We start from the raw sequence: 9,180 nt of genomic DNA, 5'->3' as shown, positions 1-9,180 counted from the left end.
CCACTGCCTTCCATCGCCCTCCCTGCTTGAACTCGGTTCAATTCGAACTGTGCAACATTGAAGCCAAAATTGTCACGGTTTATCCGTTTAAAAGGAGGAAGCTCGACTTATACATGTTCCTGTCAAATGCAGTTGGACCTGTTCGTTACTCGTCCTCATACCTTACTGCTACCCAACTCGCAATTGCCGACCCGGCACCGTTACCTAGATTTAGGAGCTGCAGATAAGCGTTTCGAAATTGCTTTCTCTTCAACAATAGATTAGCACTTTGTGAAGATTAGTGACAGTACCTCCATTTTGTCACTGGCGTTTACCAAGCCTTAGTAGTCAAGACGGTGCAGCCCACCTCCTCTCCCTATTGCGTATGTCAGACAAATGAGCTTAGTGATAAACGCGTCTATTGTGCAGAAGCTATTTTCAACACAGATAACAACAAATTTATGATACTGTCTGTATACTTCAAATTCATACTGTTTAAATCATATCGTAAGCATTGCGGTTCGGTGCATAACCGTTTTCTCCTCATTACAACCTTCCTGAGAATGGAGACAAAAGTTATTGTTTGTGCTTCAAAGGGTACTTCTTTTGTGCGTGAAGCATAGTTTTTTTACAGCCTGCATTAGAAAAGGCTAATTACCAATCTGCTAAATACTTATCGAAGTTTTGATCTCCGCATATTGGGATACTGCAAACGCAATGTTAGTGTTGCTATCAAGATAAAAGCCAAGTGAGAATTTCTGCGCATTTATGCAGTATTAGATAATCTTTTATAAGCTATTGATGTGATCTTCTTGATACAATTATTTTTTGTCTGAGTGGGTTGGGACAGTGAATCCTCATTTCAGTGCCGAATACTGCAGGTGTTTATTTTTCTATTTTTTATGCATGACAGGTGACAAACGTAGACCGGAAGCCGGCATACCATGAAATCCTTGGCAATCATTGTTCTCTTCGTAGCTCTGTACCCAAGTGAGTGCGGTCTTTTCGCGCACAATCGCTACCTGACGTACGCGTTGGTTCCGCTGTTCTTCACGCAGAAAATGACTGCTTCATTAAAGGCACCTTGACTTAGAACTTTAAGTGTACTTACGGGACGTGGACATCTAGATTAGTGAGGTTATATTCTCTCGCTGGGATCAATCAACTACCCATGTCACTACTGCAGCAATAGTGTAGGAAATGCTCTCATATCCACAAAATGATTGGCAGGCACAGAATATATGGTTGCCAAAACAAACATTTGTGAAAAAATAATTTTGCTATTTTATTCAGTAAGGCGACTACTGCTATTTCTGCATCTAGCCTTTTCGCTAGAGTATTCGGCCTTGGCTTCCTCTATCCTCTATCAAATGTCACTGAACATCCCCATAAATTGATTTAAGATCCTCTCTAACAGGTCACAGCGCCAAAACCATGTTTTCTGGAACAGTCAAGTCAGGCAAATACCATTTCCATAAAGTGATTCAATCAGCACCTCCTCCATAAGGACATAAGCGTTTTCCTTGTATTATTATAGTCTTTCCAAACCTATCTTGTTCCTTAATCGACCGTTTTTTACAGTTAAGGCCTTGTAATGAAATAAGTGTATAGACGCACAAATTTTATCACGCATTTATTGTTCCTAGTGCCATGAACATTATTATCAGAGTTGCAATAGGGCGTTTCTGTCATCATGGCATAAAACATGATGTGATAACAAAATAAGGCGCCTTTTTCTATTTCGTGAAATCACTTAGAGTACACGGTCTAGTGCAATCTTCTCAGCTAAGGCCACCTCCCATATCCTCCGGCTGCACTTGTTTCTAAGCGACAAATCGCGGTCCCCTGTTTTGTCGCCGTTTCTGTTCACTTATGCCAGAACGACACTCAACTTTTCCATGCAATTCCTAGCGACGGCATTGCCTATTAAGGCGAAAGCATTTAATGGCTCATACTGTCATCCGTTAGCAAAGGGTGTCACGCCTTTGGCAGCGTTTAACTCGCGTTAACTCGAGAACTAAAAAAAATAAGGCAAAAGGAATGGTTGCTTCAGATAGACGGGGAGAAAATCAACCTACAAACCAAGTTTTATGACTGTAGATTAATTAGTTAATTAATTATAGGCAAAATTATCGAAATTGTGTCGAAATAGCGCGGACGTCGATATAGCTTCGGGAACGGTGTGACGTCGCCTCCACCAAAAGTCGTCACGGCATAGTGAAAATTATCAGGATGGTAGGAACAACGTCGGATTTGTGTCAAGTTAGATGGAAAAATGTGTAATTAAGCGTAATTAACCCTTAAAATCCCCAAAAGATGTATAATTTGGGTATCGATATAGCCACGGGAACGGTGTGACGTCACATCCACCGGAAGTCGTCATGGCATAGTGTCCTCGGCTTTCGCCTCTCAGCACTTTAAGTGCCAAAGTGTCCTCGCAATTTTTTCGTTTGCGTTTGAACAAAGCTTTTTTTTTTCCACCTTATACGCACTTCGGAAGATTACGGATAACAGCTTCCCATCTTACATTGAGCTAACTGTTGTGTCGAGGAGGATCGAGGAGAATAATCAAGGGGTGAAAACCGAAACAGAAAAGGTAAAACAGATTAAGTAATAAGTTTATTGCCAGGACTCGTCACTGCTTGGCCTATAAGGGTGGAGGGCCGACCTTGTTTTGGGGAGGCGCTGGATTCAAATCCCCTCCCTGTTTTCCACTGGGTACCGGCAGTCTCGCCCAAGTGACCGGCCTCATCAGTGGTAAAGCGCTTGGGAAAGGTGCCAACCGCTTTCTGACCAAAATTGTTGCGTCGACGGAATGGCAATTCCTGTGGGTGTCGAACGACTGAATTCCGCCTCCAAGCATTGAAATTCTTCGCTCTATTGAGCTCGCGATCGTCGCTATGCTTCGAGCCCGCAATGATGAACATTAAACGAACGCGCTACAGTTGTTGGTGCTCTATAGAAAAAAAGATGCCGCTGAGAGTTTGTGTCGATACGGCCTCATCTTGAAGTGCTATTAGCTGGTCCTCCAGGCGCAAGAGTTCAGGGAGCAGCTGAATCGCTAAGCCTTTGTAATGTGAGCAGCAGATCTTCCCTTTTTTATTCCCTTACGCGGACATATACAGGATAGATGGCACGTAAGATGGTAGGAAGTATATTGAAGCATTGCCTTTAACCCTGAGCTTGTACAAACTGTAGAAACTTATGCGGTGACTTATACGATTTACGAATGGCCTAGGGTTAGAAAACAGGCCTGAACGTGCGTGCACATTCCCATTGGTCGTGTTTAACTCCTGATCCCTTTGAAAGCTTTATCAAGGGGGCCAGGTAGCGGCCATTGTCATGAATGCACAGAAGGTAGCACTCTGTACAAGTTGCGGACAGCTGTACAAACTGAGAGGCATAGCAATGCTCCAAGATCCCCTATATCAGCACACGTTAAAAACCCAGGTGGTCAAAAATAATCCACGACTTAGGAACTGCTGATTCCCTCGTAGCCAATATGTGTTGCTTCTGGACGTTAATCCCCACAATTTTTAATTTGCGTGATTTCTGAATAATATAGAATAACATTTTTGTGTTGTGGGATATTTGTTGAAAACTGTCGAAGAATCTGTTTTCTGCTTTTTTATCTCCTAGCGGAAGCACAAAAACGTCCTTGCTTAGACGTGCTGAAGACTCCTTTCAGACCTCCAAGGGTGAGTGCTCCAGTTTCTCTACCACCGCTTTCTCCTAAGGTACTGAACGAGGAGCCTTTCAGGCGCGACGTGCAGCGTTTGCCAAAAGTAACCGAGCACAGGTGCTTTGTTTCTTAGCCACGTAGCGAAGCACTTATGGCAGCCCTTAGGCTATGAATCTGTGTAAGGTAAGGTGAGCCCTTGTTCTCACGTTTTGACACCTTCCGGTCCTGAAGGGTGCCATAAAGTCTCCGTTATACGGTTGTGAAGCAGAAAGCCTATTGCTCGGTTACTTTTGGCAAATAGGGTACCTAGCGGGGTGCACTGTTCAAAACTATTTCGAGCGTGCCAGCGTCAGCAGGGATTTGTTATTGCGAAAACAATACTAGTTGCACTTTCATCCCGTCGCGTAGCGAGGCGGGTAGCTACCATATTAGCATATTGGATTGGTTTGGATTGGATTGGCTTGGATTGGATTGTATAACCGATGCATCACCACAAATTGGATTGGATTGGATTGGATTGGATTGGATTGTATAACCGATGCATCACCACAAGTCTAACCACAAGCACCACCACCAGCTACACTACCAGCTGAACCATCGCGTAGCTACGGATATTGCTTTCGCAATTACCGGGCTTAACCAAGCTAAGCCACAGCCATTTTTTTTTGTTTCAGATATTCCAACTAGTGTGCTTTTGCACACTTGCTGGCGAAAACAGTAAATCATATATCTCAAAACAGTAAGCTCAGCAGCATACATACATACTGGAGGACATACTGAACATACATACTGGACATGGGGACATACCGGAGGACATAGATTTTGTCACCACGTATTAATAACATGTTCTTAGCTTTTTCAGTGTGATATGCCCCTCCTGGAAAATTGTGCGCTATTTCCTGGCTCTTCAAATATTCATCAGTCAAGTTCTGGTGCTTTGATGTTACAATCTTCAACCGTTGTGAGGCTTTGTATGAAATTTTGTACACCTCTATAAAAATTAATTAGAAAAAAAAATTCGCTTATTTTGCGTTACACTCTACACTAATTGGCTTTCCTGAGGCCTGCATCGACATTTTAAGAGCGATGTTATTGCTTATCTAAGAAGCGGTGAGCGGAGGCTGAAAAGATATATCACATTCAGTAGCCAAAAAAAAAAGTTGAGTTACGATCAATCTGATTGATGCAGATTGATGCAGATTGATGCAGATTCTGTTACTCGCCAGTCTATTCCAGTTTTCTTGTTTCAATTTTGATTATCTTCCAATTCGGATTCTATTGTGTTTCTGACCCCATTATTAATATTTTTATATTCGTAATCACTTCTTTCATTCATTTTTGCTGAGTAATTCGTAGCCATTATAACTTTTTCTCACTCATTCTTAATCCCGCGTCTCCATCCTCTACTTTATCAGTGAACAAGAACATGGGGGAGAGGGTCGGTTGGCAGGTGGCAGATTAAGAAAGGAAAATCTTCCTAAACACAACCTGCCACGCTTGGAAGGTGGAGTCTTCACGTAAAGCCACCGGCCCCGATGCCGGACAGTTTTCTATTTCATGGCTCTTTCGATGCTTTCTCATTACATGTGAGCTGGAAAGCACTTAGATCTAAACCAGACGAAGGCCTCTGCCAAAAAGTCCCGGTACCAACGTCTTCTGATTTCTTCAGTCTGCATGAAAACGAAGCTTTCGTTTCGCTGTACTCATCGTCAAAGTACACAGGATGTCACCTAAGACTTTACACAATTTTTTAACTTCGGCTTTCTGAGTTACAACAGCACTTTTTTCGGCATAGCACTGTAAGTGCAGTAGAACACCATAAACAAAATAGGACGTGCTAACCAGCCGGCTGGTTAACTAATACTGAATAGATAACTTTTTGCTATTCCTGTTAGGCCCCTTAATTATTGAAATACGTGTAGCCCGCCGTAAGTAATATCCATATCAGTTTTTATAATTCCCAAAACGCGGTTAGTCTTGGTGCTATGGCCGAAAAAATTTTGGCTATTTCGACGAGTTACGTGCACTGGAGGAGTTTCTTTGCCTGCATGCTTCTCAAAAGCAGATGTATTTTGGCGCGATGCAGCGGAAATTTGTTGGGCCACAGCAGCGAGGGTAACCGCGTTTTCTAAATTCTAAAAACTGATATGGATATTACTTGCTGTGGGCTACACGTCAGTCAGTAATTAAGGAGCGTAACAGTAATAGTTAAAAAGTTAACTATTAAGTGCTAGTTAACAAGCCCGCTATTTAGCACGTCTAAGGTATACTGTGATGTACTATATAGATGACAATATGCGAAAAAAAGGCGCTCTTCTAACTAAAAAAACCTATTTTTACAAATTTTGCAAATTCTTAAGATAAACACTCTGTATATCCACAAGTATGGTGAAAAAGCAGTGCGGAAAACTCACCTTCAAGCACTCCTTAAAGGGCAACTGCAGCACGTTTTTGAGAATTTCGCGATATTCATGGATTCAAGTCTATGTAGGCTGTAGGTATAAAGCATGCCAAGTGTTTTTGCACTAGCATTTAAAATAGTGACGTAATCGACGATTGAATTTTGCGCTTCTCCTCAGTGCACCGGAAGAGTGCAGGAAAACTCAGCGTGACGTCATTGAAAGTATGATTTCAAATTACCGCTGTCGTCAGCCACACCCTGCCCTGACGCCTTAGGCGCTGCCAAACAACTCTCGACAGGGTTCGCCTTCGGTGGCGTTGGTTTTTTTTCCTTAAGAGCAGGCGTATGTGCGTTGGAAATGTACCAATACCTTCGATGACGTCATCATGCGCCCCCCACTTGGCGTTGTGCGCTGCGGAGGAGCTTGAAGGGCATCTGGATTTTAATCAGCGATTACCTCACTATTTTAAGTGCTAGCCCAAAAAGACTTTGCATGTTTTACCTGCAAGTTTCACACGTTCGACCCACTTAAGCTCGTTGATTTCTAAAACCTGTGCAGTTTCCCTTTAACCAAAGCAAGCACAAGACGAACGTTTGCTGACGCAGTAAGGTATTGCGATTCCTACAGGCAGGAAGAGTCTGTAGCTTAAGCAGTATAAAAAGTGAAGGCCTTCAAGCGCCTTCCGGGATGGTAATTTTTTTTTCCTTTGCCCATTCTACAGAACTATGACGTACCCTTCTGCCAAGACGCAATGGGCACGCGGCTGCCGAACGGAGCAAGGTGTGAGGTGAGCGAGCCTTGTTTCTCTTTTTTGGGGGAGATGAGCGATAGGGTGCGGTGAGGGTGACTCGAATTTCCACACTGCCACAACCCCTACCACACACGCATACGGCTTTGTGTGACTAGTTCGAAGTTTCTAATAATTCGAAGTTTCCAAGAATGATCGGAGGGAGTGGACATAGTTCCAGTGGTAAAAAGACGAGCTTACAATCCTCTTTAGTGCACCTTTAAGGTGCACAGAAAATGATCAGTCCCAGCCCCGCTGCAGCCCTGAGCCTTGACTCCAATTGCTGGAACAGAGTGAAGACGCGCATCATCCGTCCTAGTCAAAGGACTAACAGCCGCGAGTTCAATACACAGCTTGTACGGACAGCTCTGCCATAGAAAGAGTGGGGTGTCTAGAGAGCTCTTAAACCGACCTCCAAAGCTTATCTTCATTCGCAGTTCTTTTAGCTTCTTGAGGGCATCATTCAATTTAGTGTTTTGACATTTTGCACCGCTTTGGCTACACCCTGTAGTGGGCGTAGTCAGGATGATAATAATGATGCAAAGCTCTTGAACGGCTGTAGTTTTTGACGTAGACACCGACGCGTTTTAGCATTCTTTGTTGCAATTAGCTATATAGTGCGTGGCTTGCTTTGCTCTATACGGCCCCTCACGTCACGTGGTGTGCCATGACGGCCGGACTAAGGAGCTTCTAATTGCTTCCGTTTCCTTTGCAGTTCAGGGTATTCTGGAGCTATGGACGCATGATGTGCGAGGCCGGCTTCTGCTACGATGGCAAGTGCGTGAAAATTGAAGAACAGGCATGCCCCAAGTTCACAAGAACGACATGCAGAAAATAGACGACGTTCGGTCTTCATGGATGGCCGGCAAATAAATGTGACAACCGACTAAACCTGCTTTCGAATGCTATCGTATGCTTCTACGCAGGGCAGGAATCTGAACAGGACAGAAGTATCTCGAAATGAGCTCAATTTTCGAAGCGTAAGAATAAATAAATTCTGAGATGTGATTCTGTAACTCAATCAAGATTCTCGCCAGTGTTCCACAGCAAAGCAACTGTACCGCAGCCTGCATACAAGGAAAAAAGCAATAATTGTATTAAGAATAGTGCAATGCGTGTTGGTTGACTGGATTAGCAAAAGTACAAAGATTATCTATGCAAGTCAAGGGTTTTCAAAAAATCCTAAACCAACCTTAATGTGGCCAGGTATGCCCCATAGAAGCGAAAACGCTGCAGCTGAATAGAAGCGAAGTGTCTTACCACCACATTTCAAACGCCTAGCCATTCATAAAGTAATAAATAGTATTGAATAAAATCCAGTGCCAGTGACAGTGCCAGTAGCGCACAGTGCGCTGGATCACCACAATATCGTGAACCCCAGCAATTCAAGAGCGCTTCACAAAACATTTGTCATGCGGATTGCACAAGTAGAGAAATCCGTGATCGGGAAGGAGAGCGCTACTTGCAAACAGCCCACGGGCTTATCCAAAATTCAGTCTAAAGGCCTGCGTACTGTGCGATGTCAGTGCACGGTAAAGAACCCCAGGCGGTCAAGGTTTCCGGAGCCCTTCACTACGGCACCCCTCGTAGCCTGAGTCGCTTTGGGGCGTTAAACTCCACAAACCATAAACCAATCAAGAAGTTTAGCCAGACTGCCAGCTCTTTGAATAACATGGCACCATCTGGCCACATGCAGAGAAACACCATTAGGGCAATAAAGTGCGCTCTATGTATGCTGTACATCTGTGCACTATATGATTATATAGTATTTAATTATATACTATATAATGACTTAACTAATCTCTGCTCTACCGACCACGGTGGCTTACTATAGCTGTGACGCTCGACTGCAGGGCCCTTGGACGTGCGCTTGAATCCCGGTCGCGGCCACTGCATTTGGATCGAGGCGAAGTGCAAAACGCTGTACAGTGTCAGTGCACGTGGTCGAAACTAATTCGTACCCTAATGGCGTCCCTCATAACCACTGTGTAGCTTTGGGACATTAAACGTCAAGTAGAGGATGGTAGCGCAAACCTGAACATTTTGTTACGTAGCACTGCCCAACTTTGAAACACGAAATCAGCGCGTATCTTGACTCGAGGCTGTCGTCAGGCGTGGTTGTGTTGTACATGTAAGCATTAACGTGATAGCTTTTAAGACCCCGTTCTACTGAAAATCTGGTGCCGGCGTTGGCCGCGTCGGCGTTGTGAAGAACAACGACGGGCATGGCTTTGGATGGTGGTCCTCAGAGAGCAACCTAGGAGACAGGTGGGCCACCTTGGTCAGTTGACCTTGCGGCGTCATGACAATGTGCCCACCGGATAGTGAGC

At 44.1% G+C, this 9,180-nt stretch overlaps 1 long non-coding RNA gene across 1 annotated transcript; it reads left to right on the top strand.

Moving 5' to 3' along the window:
• The first annotated feature begins 889 nt into the window (after positions 1–889).
• LOC149363641 (uncharacterized) lies at positions 890–7,688 on the top strand. The gene is made up of 4 exons (XR_016288220.1): positions 890–969; positions 3,619–3,677; positions 6,785–6,850; positions 7,566–7,688. It is a non-coding gene; the product is annotated as an uncharacterized LOC149363641 (long non-coding RNA).
• The last annotated feature ends 1,492 nt before the right edge of the window (positions 7,689–9,180 follow it).

This window comes from Amblyomma mixtum, chromosome 2 (assembly GCF_055824585.1).
Source record: "Amblyomma mixtum isolate Tamu chromosome 2, ASM5582458v1, whole genome shotgun sequence".
Lineage (NCBI taxonomy): Eukaryota > Metazoa > Arthropoda > Arachnida > Ixodida > Ixodidae > Amblyomma > Amblyomma mixtum.
This window is presented reverse-complemented; position numbering and strand designations above follow the sequence as displayed.